The sequence below is a fragment of the Sinocyclocheilus anshuiensis genome, unplaced genomic scaffold, assembly GCF_001515605.1.
Source record: "Sinocyclocheilus anshuiensis isolate Anshui unplaced genomic scaffold, SAMN03320099.WGS_v1.1 scaffold626, whole genome shotgun sequence".
Classification (NCBI taxonomy): Eukaryota; Metazoa; Chordata; class Actinopteri; order Cypriniformes; family Cyprinidae; genus Sinocyclocheilus; species Sinocyclocheilus anshuiensis.
The window spans coordinates 112205-136732 of record NW_015544167.1 but is presented as its reverse complement, the minus strand read 5'-3'; the positions used below and the strand labels follow the sequence as shown (position 1 = coordinate 136732).

The 24528-nt window shown below is 37.8% G+C and overlaps 1 pseudogene; it reads left to right on the top strand.

Moving 5' to 3' along the window:
* Positions 1–24126, top strand: part of LOC107695934 (copine-8-like) — a 48334-nt pseudogene extending 24208 nt beyond the window's left edge.
* The last annotated feature ends 402 nt before the right edge of the window (positions 24127–24528 follow it).

Sequence of the window (24528 nt, the reverse complement as noted above, 5' to 3'; positions counted from 1 at the left end):
GCAAGTTCAGTGACGCAGGTAGTGACGATTCTCTCCGGCCAATCCGTGATCAGCAGAGTTTACACGTCACGTTTTGGTAACGGTACGGTTCGCTTGGAACCTCAACCGAGGTGGTACTAAAAAAAGTACCAGGTACCAGGTACCAGGTACTGTACCCAGTGGAAAACCCCCCAAAAGTGAACCGTACCGAGCCGTACCGTGCCGTACCATGCAGTGGAAAAGCGCCAATAGTGACCTAGACATGTGGGGGTGTGTTAGAACGAGCCGTTTTAGGTAGGTGTGGCTGACTCTTAACTTTTATAAAGAATATCTCTTTGGATTTGAGACTTTAGTCTTTGCAACTTTACAGATCTTCTTTATGCACCAAGAGCTTGTAACACTCCAAAGAGAAAGGAAAAATTGAAATCGCATCATATGACCCCTTTAAAATAAAAACAGCATATTTCAAATTGTATTATAATTATTATGCTTTTTTCATGGAACATTTAGTGACAGACTATATGGAATATTTGACTTACAGTAATTTGTCACATCGCAAGACTATTTAAAATGAACTAGTGATGGCGAATGCATGTAAATATTCCCTTATGCAAATATGTACATTTTACCATTTTAAAATCTTGATGTTCATGTCTGTGTCTGTATGTCAACTGCCCATATACAAATGGTCATGTTTGCTTGTATATAATGTGTGTATGGATGTTGTGTGTTTGTGTGTGTGGTAATATGGCATGATGAGTGTTATATAACCAGAACTGCCTGCACTCGTTCATTCACTCAGACCTCTCTGAACATTCATTTAGTCATGTACTGCAGTTACAAATGAATACATTTAGAAGTGTAAAAGTGTTCTACATAGTAGAACCTTTTACTAGTTGTGCATTTACAGTTTTCAATGCTTATTCTAAGTTAACAAACTTAGACCTATATAAAAGTGATATAATGTTATGACATTATAATGGTGTAATATTTGCAATGTCCCTGCTGACAGGGAATGTATCCATGCCACACATGTGATATCAGGTTAATTAAAAAAGTAGCTTGATTGAAGTTTGAACTGCTTTTAAATATGATTAGCTTGTAGTTTTGAACTACACTGGTGATACTCTCTCTCTCTCTCTCTCTCTCTCTCTCTCTCTCCATCTCTTTATTTTTCATTGTAAGTAATTCCTGGTAGACAGCTGCACATTTCAGGTTAATTTAGGAGAGTGCCTCAGAGGACATGTGTAGATCCAGAGCAGATTAAAGACATGTCTTCAGTTAGCAGAGATCTGCTTCTCTAACCTCTATAACATAACCCACAACTACTTAGTGGAATTGAAACTCAATTCACTCAAGGCAGCACATAAGTAAGCCAGAAGTTTGTTCTCTCATCAAATCATCTTCAAAATCTTTCATTGTTCATCTTTGTCAGGCACTTGCACAGGATGCTGAAGTGTTGGGTCCATACAATTTAAATTCAATTCCGGCTTGGGCTTCTTGAGTGTAGTCTTATATAAGAGCACAGCAAACACTCATGCATTCGCCTGTCTGCTTCTACAAACACTCATTTATTTATGCAGTACAGATACATGCATTCATAACAGTTGAAAGGGAACAGTCACTTATTAATGTTCACTCATTCACACAGCATGGGATGAACAAATGCATTTGCTTAACACAGTCAGCATATTTACTAATTACTCCTTTAACAAGCACGCTTCTCCAAAGCAAAGTTCTGTACACTTAAAACAGGATCAGTCCTTCTGGTGTAAGGTAAGGTTAAGTGTCAAGGACATCGCTTTGTAGAATTGTTCTGTTGTGTTTTCCTGAAGTGGTAGTTTGGCTGGGCTTCTTCAGTAATACACAAGGTTCCTTCTGACTTTAGAGGCATTCCTGGCAAGAACTGTGGAACTATTATCATGAAAGCTGAAGAACTTGGAAATTGCAGGGTACGTCATCTGATTTTGACTTATCTTCTCTCCTAGTCTCTCCTTATCTTATCTTTTCTTGTCCCTTTTTATCTCACATCTTCTCCTCTCTTCTCTCCTCTCCTCTCCATGTGTAATGTTGTTTTGTCTCTTGTTGTATGATCCATTGTTTTTTTATTTTCTCATTGTCTTGTCTCTTCTTGTCTCATTTATTCTCTTCACGTCTTGTCATGTCTTCTCTTCCCGTCTCATTTCTTCTCATCTAGGTTTTTTTTTGCCTCGTCTTGTTTTCTTGTCTCATTTGTCTTGTCTCATTTATTCTCTTCACGTCTCGTCTCATGACTCCTCTTCCTGTCTCATTTAGTCTAATCTAGTATTTCTTTCTTGTCTTCTTTTGTGGTCTCATTTGTCTCGTCTCATTTATTTTCTCCTCTTCACATCTTGTCTCATGTCTTCTCTTCCTGTCTCATTTCTTCTCATCTAGCCTTTTTTGTCTCATCTTCTTTATTGTCTCATTTGTCTTGTCTTATTTATTCTCTTCATGTCTTGTGCTGTCTCATGTCTTCTTTTACTGCCTCATTTCTTCTCATATCTAGTCTTTTTTGTCTCTTCTTGTCTCATTTATTCTCTTCACATATTGTCTCATATCTTCTCTTCCTGTTGCATTTCTTCTCATCTAGTTTTTTTTGTCTCGTCTTGTTTTCTTGTCTCATTTGTCTTGTCTCTTCTCGTCTCATTTATTCTCTTTACGTCTTGTCTCATTCTCTTCCTGTCTCGTTTCTTCTCTAGCCTTTTTTGTCTCGTCTTCTTTATTGTCTCATTAGTCTTGTCTCTTCTTGTCTCATTTATTTTCTTATCTTCATGTCTTGCACTGTCTCATGTCTTTTCTTGCCTCATTTCTTAGAATATCTAGTCTTTTTGTCTCTTATTGTCTCATTTATTCTCTTCTTGTCTTGTCTTATGTCTTCTCTTCCTGTCTTATTTCTTCTCATCTAGTTTTTTTTTTGCCTCGTCTTGTTTTCTTGTCTCATTTGTCTTGTCTCATTTATTCTCAAACTTTTTTTTATTTGAAAATGTAATTTATTCCTGTGATTTCAAAGCTGAATTTTCAGCATCATTACTCAAGTCACATGATCCTTCAGAAATCATTCTAATATGCTGATTTGGTTCTAAAATTCAAAAGAACAGCATTTTTGAAAAATATTTTTGAGTACTGATTTCTTACCAATTTCTTAATTTGTTAGTTTAAAATAATCGGCAGTCCGATTGGTGTATGACACCAAAGTACCATGAGAACTATAGAGACCAGACGCTCCTTATGCTTTCGAATTGCTCTCACGGTACTTTGATGTCATACACCGATCTGTCTGTGCAGTGCCGCTTCAAAACAAAGCCAAAACCTGGATATTTTAGGCAATATAGAAATCCTGGTATTCTCTTTACGTCTTGTCTCATTCTCTTCCTGTCTCGTTTCTTCTCTAGCCTTTTTTGTCTCGTCTTCTTTATTGTCTCATTAGTCTTGTCTCTTCTTGTCTCATTTATTTTCTTATCTTCATGTCTTGCACTGTCTCATGTCTTTTCTTGCCTCATTTCTTAGAATATCTAGTCTTTTTGTCTCTTATTGTCTCATTTATTCTCTTCTTGTCTTGTCTTATGTCTTCTCTTCCTGTCTTATTTCTTCTCATCTAGTTTTTTTTTTGCCTCGTCTTGTTTTCTTGTCTCATTTGTCTTGTCTCATTTATTCTCTTTACATCTTGTCTCATGTCTTCACTTCCTGTCTCATTTCTTCTAATCTAGTATTTCTTTCTTGTCTTCTTTTGTGGTCTCATTTGTCTCGTCTCATTTATTCTCTCTCCTTCACGTTGTGTCTCATGTCTTCTCTTCCTGTCTCGTTTCTTCTCATCTAGACTTTTTTGTCTCCTCTTGTTTTCTTGTCTCATTTGTCTTGTCTCTTCTCGTCTCATTTATTCTCTTTACGTCTTGTCTCATTTATTCTCTTCCTGTCTCGTTTCTTCTCTAGCCTTTTTTGTCTCGTCTTCTTTATTGTCTCATTAGTCTTGTGTCTTCTTGTCTCATTTATACTCTTATCTTCATGTCTTGCACTGTCTCATGTCTTCTTTTCTTGCCTCATTTCTTATAATATCTAGTCTTTTTGTCTCTTCTTGTCTCATTTATTCTCTTCTTGTCTTGTCTCATGTCTTCTCTTCCTGTCTTATTTCTTCTCATCTAGTTTTTTTTGCCTCGTCTTGTTTTCTTGTCTCATTTATTCTCTCTACGTCTTGTCTCATGTCTTCTCTTCCTGTCTCATTCCTTCTAATCTAGTATTTCTTTCTTGTCTTCTTTTCTGGTCTCATTTGTCTCGTCTCATTTATTTTTTCCCCTTCATGTCTTGAATCATGTCTTCTATTCTTGTCTCGCTTCTTCTCATCTACCCTTTTTTGTCTCATCTTCTTATTTGTCCTGTCTCTTCTTGTCTCATTTATTCTCTTATCTTCATGTCTTGCATTGTCTCATGTCTTCTTTTCCTGCCTCATTTCTTTTCATATCTAGTCTTTTTTGCCTCTTCTTGTCTCATTTATTTTCTTCACGTTTTGTGTTGTCTCATGTCTTCTCTTCCTGACTTGTTTCCTCTCATCTAATGTTTTTGTCTTGTCTTCTTTTCTTGTTTTATTTGTCTTGTCTCTTCTTGTCTCATTTATTCTCTTCACATCTACCATTGTCTCATGTCCCCTCATCTTGTCTCATTTCTTCCCAAGTCTATTTTTGTCTGTTTATTCTTGTCTGTTAGTGTCTCTTCTTTTTTCTTTTTGCTTTGTCTCATATCTTATTTAATCCAGTCTCTTCCTTTTTCATTTCTTGTCTCTCTTCCTTATTTCTTCTTGTCTAGTTTCTTCTCTTCTTGTCTTATCTCATCTTTTCATGTGTGACATTCTCTCATTGTCTTCTTATCTCTTTTTGTCTCTTCTGTTCTCCTCTATTCTCTTCATAAATTTTGACTGAACATTATCATACAGTCTGCACTTATGTGCTTGTTTTAATCAGGAGTCAGTATTGATGCAGTTTTGTGGCAACAAACTGGACAAGAAAGATTTCTTTGGAAAGTCAGACCCTTTCTTGGTCTTTTACCGTAGCAATGAAGATGGAACGTAAGTTTGTATTTTTCTTCCAATAGAATGAGAGATTCTTTTTCTTTTTCTTTATATCAGTACTTATATCAGATGTATTTTAATGCTACATTTGATGTTTTAAGTCTAATAATGTGGTCATGTTTAAGATTGAAATTGGATGTCTCATTCAGTGTCTTGTCTTCGAACCTGGTCTTGGTATTCTATGACACATTTTGACTTGCAGTAAATGATGCATGTGTGATGTGACCTATTTAAGACTCCATTTCACACTGACTGATACTCACCTCCCATGTTGTGGTTCCTTCTCTTTGATGTGTCCTGTTTTTCAGATTTACCATCTGTCATAAGACGGAGGTGGTTAAAAACACGCTGGACCCTGTATGGCAGGCCTTCAAGATCCCAGTCAGAGCACTGTGTAACGGGGACTATGACAGGTGGGTCAAATATTAGACCTCTATATCTAGAGTTTCAAAGTCACTGAACAAGATATTGACTTGAATTAGGTGTGAATTAGCATATAAAAACAAATATAAATATACACAATTATATATATATATATATATATATATATATATATATAATTTTTAGCATAATTCGTTTTTTAAAGAAACGTACTGTGTGTGTGTGTGTGTGTGTGTGTGTGTGTGTGTGTGTGTGTGTGTGTGTGTGTGTGTGTTTTCAGTCATGACTACATCGGCGAGTTCAGCACCAGCTACAGGGAGCTCTCTAAAGGCCACTCTCAGTTTACTGTGTGGGAGGTGAGCCACTCTCATTTTCCTCATGTATTTTTCCCACACGTCTGCCTAAAATATCATAAATGTCTTTTAGAAATATCCTAGCTTTAATGCAGACATTTACATTAGTTCATGAGTGTGTAGTTGAGGCCTAAGGAACAGTGCTGGGGAGTAACTAAAAGTATTGAAGCTACTTATTATTTTATATGTAGCATTGGAAAATCTTTTTGTCAGTTAGTTTTCCTAATTAAAACCTGTAGTTTTAAACTAAATGTTTAAATGTTTTAGTTAGCTACATGAACTCATCTAATTTAATATGATATTAAATGTACTCATATACATATAACTCTTTTGGGAACTGTGTCTGCATTTACGTGCTTGTGTAAATTATGTTTCTGGCCTTACTGTGACATTTTGTAGCCCATCCCTGTGAAATCTGATCTTTTGTATGACCTCCACATCACTGAAGCATAAATCCAACCCATAAGAGACAAGAACACTTATCAAAACCGGCTGCGGCACAAGAACCTTAGATAACAGCGGGAGGTCTAGCCCATGTAGTCAAACGTTCATCTTCACCAAGAGCTTCTGACGATCTAGTTTTTTGACACAATCAGTATCCTCTTCACTGTGGTTAAATTTCTTGCCACAAAATTCACACATTATTAGAAAAGAAAAGAAATATATATAATTATATATAATATATGTAATATATATACAGATCACCATTTGAGATTCAACCACAGAGATTCAGCAACATTCTGTGTCTGACATTGCTGTATTTCTGCAGGTGCTGAACCCCAAGAAAAAGAAAAAAAAGAAGAAATATCTAAACTCAGGAACCGTGAGTGAATTTTTAACTAGATCCTCCAGTTTTATTAATGGAAAAAAAAGAAGAACAAAAGAAAGCAATATATGTTTTTTCTAACAAACAAACATCCTTACTGGTAAGACTTCTTATAGAAGGTCCTACATTATATCTTCATAAGCAATGCACAATGCCTTCATAAGCTGTGCATATAAATATTCATAAATGTTGATGTAGCTCATCATTGGTCTGCCCTGATGCCGTGATTCTAGAGAGTTACATCATCACCCTGAGCATGAATATTGATATGACATTTATGATTAAAGTATGCATTGCTTATTGAAAGTGTAATGATGCCCTTTAGGACTCTACATAGGAAGTGTTACCAAACTTTCATGTTGACAGGTCACTCTGCTGTCCTGCTTCATTGATGTCGAGGTTACGTTCCTGGACTACATCAAAGGAGGGTCAGTATTTGTGTGTGTGTGCACTTGTACAATCCTTTTGAACAATGTTATCGAATCGTTTTATTACATAATTACATACCATAATTTTATACCAGATGAAAGCTATAAATATTGCAATAGCTATAACTGACAGTGAAGATGTATATTTATTTCTAATTAAAATCTATATTTTACTGGTAAATACATATTTTTCAGTTAAATTTGGTTAAAATAAAATTAGTTGTCTGAGTAAAAAGTCACTAAACATTTTTTTACATAAATGTTTTTTCTTTTTTGTGTATATATAACAGTATGCAACGATGCCTCTATTACTAACGTAACCCTCATTCCCTAATGGAGGGAACAAAGACAGTCTGTCAAATTCTGACACTAGGGGTTGCTCTTGGGAGGATTTGCACACCTGGCCGTGCTCAGACATCTGGGTATATAAGGGGTCCGCATGCTGTTATGAATGTTATTCTTCTAATGATGGAGAACAGTGGTCCAGTGTTCACTCAAGAGAAACTAAAAATTGGATCCATTATCACAAAGGCAGCACACATTATCACCTCAGAATGAAAAGGCACTGAATGCAAGCTCTACACCCTACCAGTCATCTAGATTCATCTGTTGGTACTCAGAAGTTTAGATTAAACTGGTTCCATGCGTAGTTTATAAAATCTGGTGAAGGTATTGTGTGTAGCCCAGCCCGCAGCTCTACATATGTCTGCTAATGAGGCACTTTTCACTAAGGCCGAAGAGGCAGCGACACCCCTGGTTAAGTGCGCCCTCACTCCCAAAACCTCTGGCTTGATATGCCAGGATTGCTTCCACAATCCAATGGGATATTCTCTGCTTGGAAACAGCTTTCCCTTTCTGCTGTCCTCCAAAGCAGACAAAGAGCTGTTCAGAGTACCTGAAACTCTGTGTGTGGTCGAGATTTATGCGTAAAGCACGCACTACAAAGACAAGGCTGGGTCTCCCTCGTCAGGAGGCAGTGCTTGCAGGGTTAACGTTTGGTCCCTGAACAGGGTAGTGGGAACGTAGCCGGGCCTGGGTCTCAGGACCATGTGAGAATCTGCCGGCCTGAACTCCAGGCACATTTCATTAACGGAGAAGGCTGGAAGATTCCCCACCCTCTTGACAGAGGTGAGCACAGTCAGGAGGGCCATGTTCATAGAGAGGGCACTTAGCTTGACTCAAATGGATCTCCCTGCAGAACCTGTAAGACCACCAGGAGATCCCAAGAAGGGGTGAGATGCAGTCTTGGAGGATTTAATCTCCTTGCACTTTTGAGGAATCTAATAATGAAATTGTGCTTTCCTTGAATTAATGGTCAAAACCTCTTTAAGGCTAGAAACACAATGAACAACTCTAGATAACTGATGTGCCAATCCTGTCCAGGACATGCCCTTTGCATACAGCGCCCCAGCCTATCTTGGAAGCATCTGTTGCTGCTATGATGCATCTGGACACTTGTTCTAGGGGAACACCTGCAAACAGAAATGAAGGGTCCGTTCAAGGGCTGAATGTACAACAGCACACAGGAGTGATGGAAATGCAATATGTGCCGCGGCACCATGCCCATTGGTCATGAAGCCATTGCTGAAGCAGTCTCATATACATCAACCCAACTGACGTTACAGTGACCGAGGATGCCAGATGCCTCAGGAGCCTTTGGAAATATTTGAGAGGAACCACTGTCTTGTATTTGGATTTATTCAAGCAGTTCAGCACTGACTGAGCATGGTCTTGCGAGAGACGTGCCATCATGGTGACTGAGTCCAACTCTACACCGAGAACAGAGATGATCTGCATAGGGGAGAGCTTACTCTTCTCCCAGTTGACCTTCTCCCAATCAGTCTAGGTGCTCCAAGGCCATGCCCCTGTGTGCACACAACAACTCTCATGAGTGAGCTAATATCAGCCAGTCATCGAGGATGCGTCCATTGTTATGCATGGTGAAGTGTGCATTGCACTTACCATGTTCCTTTGGTCTTCTGAGAAGGAGGCAAGTGACGGTCGAGGAAACTGAAGTTCATTGTGGCTCATCACGTCTGCCTGCCCTTGACAGCATACCTGGTGCATCAGAACATGAGGAGGCAGTCACGTTGTCTAAGCAGGTTCTGGTGCCAAGAGTCAACGTCTGGCCATCATGTAGACGTGGGCCAAAAATGCCTTGTGTATGTGTGTGTATGTGACCCAGGGAAAGATGAATTTGCTGTTTTGCTTTGTTTTGGGTTCTTAGTAGCCTGTGGATGAGCTGGTAGTTCTTCCTTCCCTCAAGAAGGCTGTTGTGCACCAGGGTTGTGGCATGGCCTGTGAGCCACGCTCAGACACCAAGAACCAATCATCTAGCCTCAAGCACTCAGGAAAGGGTTGAGTGGATTAATGGGAGGTCCGTGGGGATTCACCTGCCGGAAAATCTCCCCTTGCATCTCCGGGTTTACACTCAGAGCACATTGTCGAGGCCTTGTACCTAAAACTAGAAGGACTAGGACAGGAAACATCTGAGGTGACCCTGAGTCTTTTGAAAAAAGAATGAGAGCCATGAGTGGAGCGTGGCCATGGTCATGTTCTCACAAGCAGAACAAGAACCATCCGCAAAAGCTGTTGCAGTATGAGTCTGTAACACAGTTCGAGGATTGGGAAGAAGGAGGCGGGAACCGGCGAACGTTTAAACATAATTTTAATAATAAAATAAACACAAAACTTAAAATAGCGCGACAGCCCCTCACGGACGACTGCCGCGCACAAACAAAACCAAAACAACATAAATCCAGGCCTGGTCTTCTCTCGTCTTGCACTGTCATCACTCCTCCTTTTATTCTTCCGGAGCTCCTCCGTGGGACTCGAGACCGGTGAGTGGCGCAGGTGTCGTGCATTACCACTTACTCCACCGGCCTCGCTCCGTTCCCACGGCTCTCGGCCCCGCCCCACTCGTCACAGAGTCCAACCCAAACACTGAGGACAGCGATTGTGGCTATCCGAGGGAGACATGAAACAGACCCAGTAGGACACGAATGGAATGCAATTGCAATACACACAATCCTCCGTGTCTGTTCATTTAGAGAAATTTGCTCTTACAGATTAAATTAGCTCTCAGAGATTGCTGTCGAAACACTCAGTGGATCTCTCTACACTTATCTGTATTTCAGAGTCTGCTGATTATGTCATAGAATCCATCGGCGAGAGTTGAAAGGAGACTGCTGCTGTCAAAAGACACTGCATCAGCTCCAAAGAACAAAGCTGATTGAAGCCTGCAGGCCCCTTATATGCCCGGATGTCCGGGGCTTGGCCATGCATGCAAATTTCATTGGCCTTTTCTGAATATGTCAGAGGTGTTTGGGCTCCCAAGAGCGACCCCTAGTTTCAGAACTTTGACACAACGTTGAAAGTGACCAACCGAAAGGAAACTAGACATTTTCTACATTCTGTGAAGAATATGCGAGTGGTAAAACTCGGCACTATGCAGTTTTCTTGGGGGTTTCTAGGCACTTTCTAAGGTGTTGCTAGGATGTTTTCTGTGGTTGCTAAGGCATTGCTATGTGGTTGCACAGCAGTCGCTAGGGTGTTTAGGGAGGATGCTAGGGCATTGCTATGTGGTTGCTAGGCAGTTGGTGGGGTGGTGGGCTAGGTGGCTGCTACGGTGTTCTCAGTAATAAATGTTTTAAACAGTCGTATGCTACATTGTTACATTACTTCAATGAGAGTTTCTATTGCTGTAAAACCATGAAATATAGTTATCATGCTGGAAATAGATGCATCATTTAGGAAATGGATTTCAGTTTCTCACATATTTTGGCAAGTGTGACGCCATCCGGGTTTTCCATGCACATGAACATACTTGAGCTCATCTATTGAGACTGGAAACACATTGCTATGCCTCACCATCCATGAGTAATTCCATCTTCCTTCCCTCTCCTCCTCTCCACGTCACAAACACATATTCACAGACAGCGCACTGCATTATGATGCCGTAATAAACCGAGCTATAAATAGAGCACTCTATTCTGAGAGACACAGAGACCCCAGGCACATGATCTGGCCTTCAAACAGTCCAGCAAACACTGGAAATATCCGAGGAATAATTGGAAGGATCTGCAAAAAGACTACTGTGGAACATTCTTATAGACAGTTAGCTAATCTCTCTAATCAGAAAAACCAGGAAGCTGCAGAGAGAATATTAGATAAGAGCACAGAGCTGCTCTGAGGGAATAATTTCTTCATTTCTGCCCACAGAGTAAATTGAGCTGAGACACAGTTTCACACAGTCAGCTCACTGGGGATTTGACTGAGGAGCTTTATTACACTTTAATAAACATAATATATTTTATATTCACAAGCTGATTCACATGTGCTCACATCATTGTTTTTGCTCTGTTCACTTGCAGGACTCAAATTAATTTCACAGTGGCCATTGATTTTACTGCGTCAAACGGTGAGCTTACATTACTGAAACACTGCTCTTCAAATGAAAAAGCGTCATTTACATGTAATGTGAACATCTACTAATAGTTATTTAACCGAGGTGTAAAAAGTACTGAGAAAGTACAGATAAAAGTTTTTACTCAATTAAAAGTACCTACCCTTAAATCATAAAATTATATATTATATTATATTTTTTATTATTATATATTTACATTATTTACAGTAATTAATACAAATCATTGATTATTTACCCATATCAGAGTTGTAATATTCAGCTGAAAAGAGCTAATTTAAGGGTGTAACCATGTGGTCAAAATACTCTTTTAAAGATAATGCATAGATAGATCATTATTTTTTAAAGAGGGAAATTGCACAGCATAACAGGGTTGAGGGGTGAACAAAGGCATCAGTTTATCAAATAACGTGTTTAGTTTTTCATGGGTACACACAATACACAAATGGAACCATTTAATTAGAATGACCCGCTTTGTTGATTAATGCATTTTCTGCTTTATTTATGGCAGGCAACCCTTCCCAGCCTACCTCTCTACACTACATGAGCCCGTATCATCTGAATGCATATGCACTGGCCCTCAGAGCTGTGGGAGAGATTATTCAGGACTATGACAGTGATAAGCTGTTCCCTGCACTGGGGTTTGGTGCAAAACTGCCACCCGATGGCCGCGTATCTCATGAATTCCCGCTGGTGAGGACACTTCTTTTTGATTATACTGTTAAGTAACTAAAAGTAATTGCTTGTATTTTATATTCAAACAATTAGTTCACAAACAGCATCTTATGTGTTTTATTTGTCAGTGAGAGTGTTGCATGGACAATCTTACACTGGTTATGCCTAAGTCATTTACATTTACATTTAATCATTTAGCAGGCACTTTTATCCAAAGCGACTTATAAATGAGGAGAACAATAGAAGCAATCAGACCAACAAGAGAGCAACAGTATACAAGTTCTGTGACAAGTCTCAGTTAGTCTAGCACAGTACACATAGCAAGGTGTTTTAATTATTTATTTATTTTAGAGTGAATAGAATAGGTTAGGGTTAGAGTGCTAATATTAAGTCTAATATTAATTGGTCAGGTGCTGGCAAAAAAAAAAGTGTTTTTATACGTTTTTAAGAATGGCTAAAGTCTCAACTGCTCGAATTGAGATTGCAGGTCGTTTCACCAGCTGGGAACAGTCCGGGAAAACATCCGTGAGATTGATTTTGTGCCTCTTTGTGATGGCCCCACGAGGCGGAACGCAAGCTTCTGGAGGGAGCATAATTCTGAGCTAGCAAGTTTAGGTAGTTGTCTTGTAGGCAAGCATCAGTACCTTGAATTTAAGGATAGAATACACTACATGACTTTTGCCCAGATTTTTGCCCTGTCAACATATCAAGTAATGTATATGATGTGCACAAACTTATTTATTTATTTTTAACTTCAGACTATGATTCCTATGATTCCTATGATTTTTGCACGGCATCATTTTATAAATATATTGCATTGCAAAGGCAATGCAAGAGGAAATCATGATGCTGTGCGAAAATGTCTTTATAATGAGCTGGTTTTAATCATTATCAGTGTTTTGTTGCACATATAAATACACTTTGTTGGTTCTTTGAGGGCCCCCTGAGGTGTCTCATTTACCTAATAAACCCAATTGAATCAAGTGTTTTGTCTAATGCAGAGATTCATTATAGATTCATATTCAGTCCTGGTAAACAGTGGACTATGGTTTGCACCTTTGGTATGCTGACATCCTAGTATACTAGTCTCTGCCAAACCCCAACCATAGACTGAACACACCTGCCTGGGCTACCTGATATGGCTGTACTCCTCCATCTCTAGCTCTTTCAGATCCACTTCTGAACCTGACCTCCAGCAGGACCCTGAAAGCCTACACTTATAGGCTGAGTGCAGCCTGTTTTCCCCCTGTGTTGATGCATTTCATATTGGCTAGAACATATCAACTGTGCTTTCCTTTTATTCAAAAGGCAGTTTGCCCTGGCTGTTTAGTTATTGTACCTTTGACAAGCACAATACAAATACTTTAAATTCCAGCCTCTTCCTTTGTAATTAAGGAAGGAGATTGTAAATTTTAAATGTGTACATCTATTAAGAATTCATATTATTAACTTTTAGAAGTACTTTAGCATATAAATGACCTAAAAGCCAACGAACATGGACTAAACGCCAAAAAGCTCCAGTTTTGATTTCACACAATTACACCACTGGTAACCAAATAAGGGCTCTGCGTGGTGACTAACTGATAAATATGGATGAAACCGTTCATAAAGGAAATTGAAAAAGATTGATAGACATTAGCAAATGGAGATTACCCACAGCTGTCTCACATTTATAAAGAGGATGGAATTTATTTTCTTTTTCTCTGTTTTTTCCCTCTTCCACACCCACGAAACGGTCACAGAGAATCTATCACATAATCCCATATACAGTGAGACACAGATCCTTATTGGACCAAACAGATGCACTGCCTGCGGCTGCAGCTGCCCACACACAGCTAAAACACACACACACACACTTCTCCTCAGGGCTGAACGCGGGAGACTCCATATGCACTCAGCAGAGCATTAAAGCTTTACTTGAGTGAATAGCTCTCTTTAAACGCGCCTCTTACTACAGAAAGCTTCTGGGATGTGAGCTCAGATGGCTGAACTTTTGATGGCTGATTCGTGTTGTTGTTGTTTTGCTTTGACAGTGATTGCTCACTGTAAACATTTCCGATTATACTATCTATAATATCTACTATCAGTACTACTATTTAGTAGTAATATAGATTACTGCTTACTATATTACTGAAATCCTGTTGGATATTATTAAAGAGTATTTTAACATAAAAATATGTTCTACATTTGTGCAAACACAAACTTTTAAAAAGAGAACCTTTCACAGAATTAATACACTTTAAAAGAAACTCCAAACTGAATTAAATGTTTTCGGACACTTAATTGCATGTTAATTGCATTTAAATTAAAATGTATTATAGTTTAGATTTATGTTAAGTGCAATTAGCTGAAAAGTACATCTTTATGTGTAATTTCATAATTATATAGAATTATGGTTTCAATATACTGGAGAATATGCTGACAAGCTTTTATGGTGAACTAAAGTATACTTTAATGTCATGTATTTAAATATATTTGTAATTGCACATTTTTAATGATGAAGTTGCAATGTAGTATATTTACAATATTTGAACTTTAAATATAATATCGAATAATACTAGAGCTCAAATGATATTACTTTACATGTGCTTTAGTATGTTAGTCAGCATATCAAAATAAATGTACTTTACAGTGAAACTTTTAATTTGATATTATTACTGTAACGAGGGAGGCGTGACGACAAAGTGGGGATCCAAATGCAAGGCTTTAATAAGAGCGTAGTCAAACAGGCGTGGTCAACAACAGCAAACAACGATGGCAGTGGCAAGGCAAAAGAGTAATCCAGATAATCAGGCAATGGTCAGGGCAGGCAGCAAAACAATCATAAACAAGAAAACAGTCCAGGGATCAAAACACGAAGGCAAGGAAACAGAGAAACTAGAAACACGGAAACTTAGAAACCACGGAAGAGCTATACAACATTCAATCACCAGCAATGACAGAGTGTGTGTGCTATTCTTATAGTCCTACTAATGTGATACAGCTGTGAACTGATGATGAGATCTGATGAGAGACAGGTGATGCACTTGATGAGTCCGGGCAAAGGATTATGGGAAATGGAGTCCTGAGTGAATGACAAGGTACAGAATGGAGTGCCCTCTAGAGGAGCTCATGGGCACTCCAGCTGGAGATCATGACAATTACACAGTGTACATTAAAAAAAAAAAGTGTACTTAGTTTAAGAGACAGCCATGAAAGTGTACTCTCTACGCTTAAGTGGCCTTCTTTCATTAATGTGATATTATCTACAAGTACAGTTTTTAAGATTATATCTAAAAAAAATATAAAGTATGTAAAATATAATTTTACAATTTGACGTACACTGCAAGTGCACATTCAGTACAATTAAGCACACTTTTCCACAATAGTACGTAGCCTAAACACCCATTTACAGTATGTATGCGTCTTACTCTGTGATGCTTGTATTGTGAACATGTGTATTACATGTACATATGTTCATTTAGATGTGTACTTACAGAACGGGAACCCAGAAAACCCATACTGCAGCGGGATAGAGGGCGTTCTAGAGGCATATTATCAGAGTCTGAAGTCTGTTCGTCTCTATGGGCCAACATACTTCTCACCTGTCATTAATCATGTAGCAAGGTGAGGCCAATTATATTTAAACATATATACTATTTATCACACTAGTTATGGCCATGCACTAAAAATATCCTATTAAATTTACAGTTACAAAAAAAGTTTCAAGTTTTGTTTTACAGTAAAATTACATACAATAAAATGTTAACCCATTCATTTTTTTCATATTTTGTTATGTTAAGTACTAGTCAAGTCGAGTCACCTTTATTTATATAGCGCTTTCTACAATACAGATTGTGTACTACAATGTTATGTTTACATCCTGGTACCTCGTTAGAGAACTGATTGTAGGCAATAGCCCAAAAAGCATGCGTTGGGGCATGTACTTTTCTTTGTGACACTAGGATGGATTTGATTTGATTTGGGATTCAGCCCCTGTGTCCATAACAAGCACATGAACTGATCAGCTTATTTCTTTGCAGATATGCGTCATTAGTAAAGGATGGCTCCGAATACTTCATCCTCCTCATCATCTCTGATGGGGTCATCTCTGACATGGCTCAGACGAAAGAATCCATCGTAAATGTAAGTAAAAAAAACTCAGTCCCCTGCAATCTTTACACCATTTGGAAAAACAGCCTGTCAGCCCTGTTACTATGATTTTGCAGTAGGCAATTGGTTTACAGTTTAATTTTACATTACAAGTCTTCTCCTCAAAGCAGTGAAACTACATTCTTCTTGCCTAAACAATTACCAGTCGTCTACTACAAAATCATGGTAATGATGCTGACATTTTAGAATCATATCTATATATCTACCTGACAGAATGTTTAAAAATGTACAAAAATGTCCTTAAAATCACTTTATCAAACTGGAAAAGCACAAGATGAACCTTAATTTCCTAAAGTCCAAGTTGGTTTGCTTTGTAAACAATAGCCATTAATCATTCTAGTCACTAGAAGACGTGATTACTGGATGAAAAATTAGACTATCACTGTGCTGAATAAAAGAGAAGAATTTACACCCACTCATAAAGTTTGTTGATTCTTCATTGTGGATACTATTACAATATGAAGAATACAGAATTAGAAAAAGAAAAAAAGTATTTAAAACACGCCAACTGAGACGCTGAAATGTGATATATTGTGCAGGCTATGATGGGCAGAGTCTCTTTGAATCATGACAGGAGTCGTTCATAATGTGTCAGTGTGCAGATAGCTGAGACGTTTACACTCAAGCACGACAAGTTACCTGAACTTAATGAATGGGCCTCATATTTCAGATTTCAGAATTGCATACCAATGGCAGCCACCTTGTGGTGCTTTCCTTAAATATTGTGTGAAGTAAGGTTCAAACTTTAAATAAACATAAAAGTTGAAAAAAACTTTTGCATACTCCAGAATGCGTAACAGGGTTGCAAGTAACATTTACATACAGTATTTGTATATTTAGCCAAAATTAAGTCATCATTCAGAAGGAGATCAAATCTTTGTAGTTTTTGATGAATATAAAATATTATTATATTTAAAATATTTTCAAGAGTATTATTATAATTTTTTTTTAAATAACTCAGTAACAGGGTTGAATGATTTAGCATTCAACACTATAATTTCTCCCAAAAAATGATGTAACTTTCTTGAATGGAATGCACCTTTTTTATAGGGAGAAATCATGCGGTAACAGAGTTGAACATAAAATCCGGGACACACCTAAATATTGCATTTTTGCCCATTATTTATTTATTTATTATTTATTTTAAATCATCATTTTACAGGGATCACAGACATTTAATTGTTTAAAATTAGCCATTGCTTAAAAAAGTAAATGAAAATCAGTTCGCACCCTATTTGTGACCCTGGAGCACAAAACCAGTCTTAAATCGCTGGGGTATATTTGTAGCAATAGCCAAAAATATATTGTATGGGACAAAATTATAGACTTTTCTTTTATGCCAAAAATCATTAGGATATTAAGTAAAGATCATGTTCCATGAAGATATTTTGTAAATGTCCTACCGTAAATATATCAAAACGTAATTTTTGATTAGTAATATGCATTGCTAAGAACTTCATTTGCACAACTTTAAAGGCTATTTTCTCAATATTTTGATTTTTTCGCACCCTCAGATTCCAGATTTTCAAATAGTTGTATCTCGGCTAAATATTGTCCTATTATAACAAACCATACATCAATGGAAAGCTTATTTATTCAGCTTTCAGATGATGTATAAATCTCAGTTTCGAAAAATTGACCCTTATGACTGGTTTTGTGGTCCAGGGTCACATTTGAGAAAAGTTCTCCATGTGTCTCCAAGATAGATCGGAACGCAAGATGTTGTATTGTATTACTGCGATCAGAAGTCTGTTTTGTACATGTTAAATTATACAAATACTGAATTATATGAGGAGGGTATTCTTGGGGGTCTTGTTTTAACGAACTGTTCCCTTCTGTCGAAGGCCTCTAGTCTTCCCATGTCAATTATCATCGTTGGAGTCGGGCCAGCAGAGTTTGACGGTAAGATGAGAGAGATGTGTATGTCTTTGATGACGTGAGAAGATGTGATATGATATCAGTCCAGTCCAGCAGAGCAGATCAGATCAAAAGAGAAACTTCACATATGTTCCAGTGAGACCAATCAGTCTCCCAGAACGTCATTAGTGGCGTGCTATAAGAGCTTTCAAATTTCAATTGGCTTATCAGTTCATTTCTTAAATAACCCTGCACCTCTTCTTTCATCATTAAAGTGTAATCTAGTTACTTAGTTTCAACTGTCATCACTGCCTCATCTGCTGTAGATTTCACATTTTGTTTGTTGGTATCCTATTTGTTTAAACTGAATGAGAATGATTTACGCTCACTGATAGTGTTGATATTATTTATGGAAGATTATTTATTCACAAGATGACATAATTGGAAAGTAAACCAAAATTTGATTTATTTAGCAAATTGCTTTATGACTGTACATGATTGTATGACTTATTTGCATCGAGGCATTTTTGTGCTTAAAATATCGACAGTGACTTATTTTTAATACATAGGAGCAAATTTAAACACGTACATTTGTTTAGTGCTTTTTTATTTTTTACAATTTTTTTTTAAAGTTTGTTTAGTAAATATTTTTATGTTGAAAGACTTCATGCTGAAGTGAAATTTCCTTTAATTCATTGCCATTGTTTTTGTTTTAAAGACCCATGTTCAAAATACTCACTTTTTTAACACTCATTTTGATTTATTTTACATAAAACCATCTATAATGTTAGTTAAGGTTTCCAAACAAGGTTTCCACCCTCTTTTCCAGTAGGTTTGAGACTCTTACTGTGAATTTTTTTTTTATATATAAATTTGCTACTGTACCTTTAAGATTTTTCTGTAAATGACATTATGAACCTGGTGTACTGAATATAGAATATGTGTTGATATGTGAACATGGCCGGCCGTGACATCAGGATTTCTGAAGACAGTTTTGCTGTTTAGTTTTCATAAATGTTCTAGATATACTGAAGTGGATGTTTTGCATTCTGAAAGTTAAGGCACCTACACACACTGAATTCAGTGAATTTGACAGCAGTTACATACAACAGTTTCTCTACATTTGGTCATATGACAGGGTGTTACTCTTGCAAACTCTTGCATTTCTCCTCTATGTTCTAGTGACATACCTTCCCAATTGAAATCAGTGGATTTTTTGGTCTTCTCAAATGTAGATAAACTGTATCGAGTAACAGCTCTTAGGTTATGTCTGCATAGTACTTCATACTGTTTCATTTGACAAGACCAAGAAAAATCCAGTCTTTCTTTAAATTGTGTTTTTATATTACACGTTTTTAAAAGGAAAGCTTGGTCTCTTCTGGGCTTGCAATTTGTATAAAGGTTGATACTTTTTTGTCCTTTAATGAAGATAAAACCTAATTTACATGCAGCTCCCTGTGTTCTCGTAATCTCACAGCAGTCATGATTTGCTCTTTGAACTCATTTCATAGCTGCTACATTAAAGGGTGTATCTGAACTCATATGAAATCCAGTGATAGCACACTTGACTATAACAGTCTGAGCCGAATGGAAGCACCACATGACCGTTTTTTCTGTGCCATTTTCTTCCATTTGACAGAGATGATTGAACTAGATGGAGATGAGGTCAGGATATCATCCAGGGGTCGCTTTGCGGAGAGAGACATCGTGCAGGTGAGCTTTCCAGCCCTGTATATCGTATATCTGTGGACAGAAATAGTAAAGCAATATTCTAGGCGATTTTCAACCTAATGTCTGCAGCGTCTGTAGCATTGATGATCACAGACAATAATTTTGACTCATCTCTCAGTGTGTGTGTGGTAATAAAAAGCAAATGGGGAAAATGTTTACTGTAAATACATGGAGGCCGAGCAGGCAAGTGTGCAGAAATGAAAATAAATGTTTAGCTTATGATGGTATAGTTCACATAAAAATGAACATTTGCTGAAAATGTACTCACCCTCAGGCCATCCAAGATGTAGATGAGTTTGTTTCTTCATCAGATTTGGAGAAATGTAGTATTCCATCACTATATGGATCCTCTGCAGTGAATGGGTGCCGTCAGAACAGCTGATAAAAATATCACAATAATCCACAAGTAATCATTCCAGTTCATCAGTTAACCTGAAGTGAAAAGCGGCATGTTCGTTTTACAAGCCAAAACAGTTCTAAACAAAGATTGATGATGATGATGGACTTTTTCCCTGGAGGAAGTGTCATTATGGATATGGATTATGGACAGCTGTTTGGAATCTCATTCTGACGGCACCCATTCACTGCAGAGGATCCATTGGTGAGACAGTGATGTAATGCTACATTTCTCCAAATCTGATGAAGAAACAAACTCATCTACATCTTGGATGGCCTAAGGGTGAGTACATTTTCAACAAATTTTCATTTTTGGGTGAACTATTTCTTTAAACATTACATGTGTTAAGAATTCATAACATCTGGATGAAAGATTGAAAACAAATATTTTTCTTCATTTTTCGACACTTAATTGCATGTTATGTACACCAAAAATTTTCTAAAACTTGAATGCCATGTATTTAAGTATATTTACAATTAAACGTTTGTAATGATGATGTTGCAATTTAGCACATTTAAAATATGAACTTTAAATGTAATATCACATAACACCTGTCACAAAACTGCACGGTAGTGATGTTCGATTCTTGAACAAATCACACAATCGAACTGAATCGAACTTTAGTTCCGGGTTGATAACGCAGGACACACAGCTGAAGTAGCACGTCCGACTCAAAAAGAACCGAATGAGCCGGTTCAACCAACTGTCGAAGTTTGCCGAGGATTACCGAGGATTCTGATGTGAGTGAGTTGACGATACTGTGCAAGCCTGAGGCATGTACTGGAAATATGACTACTGTTATTAAATAACATTTTATTAAAACCTGCAAAAACCTTTCTGTCGAGAGATGTAAATAAATTTTACAATAGTTTATTGTGCATGCAGATTATAATTGAAGTTGTTTAATTAAGCGAAATCAAGGAGTTTATAAGACTGGTTTATTTTTTTCTTTATACTTTAGACATGTAGAACATATCCGCGTTTGTGCATCAGTGTCTGTAATGTGTGTTGTATGTGCGAAATTTTATCCAAGGCTAGTCAATACTGGTCAGTCGTATCTGACAGAAAGGATCCGCGAATGAAACTGTGACCACAAGCACCATTAACTTAAAGCTGCAGTCCGTAAGTTTGGCCTCTTTGTCGACATCTCTGTTTGAAAACCTGGAATTGCAGCTGTGTGCAGAATTATCTAGCTTGCGTGGGTTGTGAGTGGGCGCGGCTCCAGCACGGATGAATCTAATGTTCTGAAGAGTATGTGTGGCAGTCAGTCAAGACAACTTCTTTATGTTTACAGACGTGATGTAATGACGCAGTGCCATGCTCGAATTTCCTGCGAAAACCTACCCATACCACTCAAATTAGAAAACATTATTATAAGCTAACCGTTGTGAATCGGGCTAAAGTAAGGCGATAGTTTTGAACACTGGCTGGTTATGTACTTGCTCAAATATTGATTTCGGATCATTTTTAACCAAAAAAAGTTACGGACTACAGCTTTAAGTGAATAAAATGGCAATAATCCGCAATATGCATTCACACATATTTCAGTATGTGTTGACACTAATGACTTTATTTGAATGTTTCATTGATACAACATGGCACTGAGTATGCGTAGTGACATCATTGCTTGATGACGTCAGGAACCAATGAATTGGCTTTTTGGTCCGGTTCAATGAGCCGAACTGTCAGAAAAGAACTGGTTCGCAAAAATGAATCGGACTTTGCATCACTACTGCACGGGGACACGAAGGCTGAGGATCCAAGTGCAGAGGGATAATCCCCAATCGTAGTCAAAACAGGCATGAGGTCAAACACAATAAGCAGTCCAAACAATGACAGAGTTCAGGGCTGAGGCAAACACAGTAATCCAGACAGAATATCAAGAACCAGGACAATAAGACATGAGAGAACCAAGATAAAGGCTTAGAACTACAGCTGTGATACACGCAAAACTTCACAAAGAGTGACTGAAAACAGCAGGCTTATATACTGTAGGCAGAGGTAATGAGCAACAATCAGGCATGACGAGTCCGGGCAATGGGTTATGGGAAATGCAATCCAGGATACAGTGACGAAGGTATGGGATGGAGTGCCCTCTGGTGGCTATCAAGGGCACTCCAGCTGGTGATCGTGACAGTTATTACAAATCAGATACTTCTTAGTCAACACATAAAACAAGTGTACATATTTAAAGCATGACAAAATTTGATTAAAATGTGCACATTGTAATAAAAAAGTACCTTCTGTGCAGTAAGTGTTAAGAACGCTTAAGTGCCTTTTTATTTGATAAATATTATATTATCTGCAAGTACAGTTTTGAAGTAGACTATACATGCACAATATAATTCAAGTGTGGTTCCAATTAAATGTGACCCTGGAGCCTAATGAGCAACAGGTGAAAACAATCAGGCATGATGAGTCCGGGCAATGGGTTATGGGAAATGTAGTCCAGGATAGAGTGGCAAAGGTATGGGATGGAGTGCCCTCTGGTGGCTATCAAGGGCACTCCAGCTGGTGATCGTGACAGTTATTACAAATCAGATACTTCTTAGTCAACACATAAAACAAGTGTACATATTTAAAGCATGACAAAATTTGATTAAAATGTGCACATTGTAATAAAAAAGTACCTTCTGTGCAGTAAGTGTTAAGAACGCTTAAGTGCCTTTTTATTTGATAAATATTATATTATCTGCAAGTACAGTTTTGAAGTAGACTATACATGCACAATATAATTCAAGTGTGGTTCCAAATAAAGAAAACGACATACATACAGCAAGATAATATAATTTCATTTACCTGGCTTATCACTTGAAGCAAACATCCATCCTTTCTTAAAAGTCTGTTTTAAAAGAGAGCTGCTTGTTGTGCCATTTAATTAAGCGACTGCTTTAAATCGTCCTCCTCCCATTTTCACCTCAAAATTATGGGGAAGCTGTGCCTCCCCTGCCTCCCCCGACGAGCCGCCACTGCCAACTAGAGGAATATTCCTCCTAAATCTCTCTCCGATTCCTCCTCAGTTCGTTCCTTTCCGAGACTACATCGATCGCAGAGGGAATCACATCCTCAGCATGGCCCGTCTGGCCAAAGACGTTCTTGCAGAAATCCCCGATCAGTTCCTCCAGTACATGAGGAGCAGGGGCATCAAACCTCAGCACTCGTCCCACTCCACCTCCTCCAAACCCCCGTCCACACTCGTCCACCCGCTGCAGACGCAGATCTGAGCCATCGCACAAACCAGACGTCCTCTCTTTGGTTCACCTTCACTCTCAGGATCACACAAGGCCTGTCTGAGTGAAACGCTGCCCTTCTGCACGCTGTCTTTCAGTATGAAGGGTGATGTTAGGCGCGCTGAGGTTTCAGAAGGTGTTTCAGACTGTTTTAAAGTATCGAGTGGCCTCTTCAGTCAGTCAAACATCAGATATGACTTCACAGTCTCTGTCTCACATACCACCATCTCCTGTTCTCATGTCTGACAAACTTCTGCATATGTTTACAATTGTACCGTTTTTTACAAATAGATTTTTTTTTTACCTCATGAAAACTCTGAGCTGCTTAACAATGAAATGTACTCATTTTATTACATGATGTTGTAAACAGAGCGAGTGTGATCTTAGAATAAGCATGAATCCACCCTCAGTACAAACTTTCATGCGGTTGTGCGAGGCCTTGGTTTTCATTTTATTGTACAGTGTTCGCTTTAAAATATTTTACTATTTCAGTATTCCATATTCTTGGTCATTTGACTGCCTCAAACTGTACAGAATTTGTGCTTAGCTTTCGCAGCACTAGCACAGCACAGAAATTTAACAGGAAAGCCTTACTCTCCGTTAAAGGAACAGTTCACCCAAAATGAAAAAATCTCTCATTATTTACTCATCTTCAAACATGTATGATTATTACTAGCATTATTACACGTTTTGACAGTGATCTTAAAGTCTAAATTTAATTAAATGTTGTATTACACAAATGTCAGTGAGAAATTCCGCAAACTGTAGTTTATGATTATGAAAAGAGAAACATACATTTAACAGACGTTATGGTAAAAAATAAAAATAAGCATTAGAGAATATTCAAAATAGCCATAACCATTAGGGAGCGTTCTGTATAAATTCTCATTAGTTGTCAAAAAAAATAAAAAGTTATAGAACATTTTGTGTAAGATTGTCACAAAAACTTCTCTGAATATTCTTGAAATACAGAGTTCTGGCATGAACCTCTAGTTGACGCAGTCCGATAGGTCTAG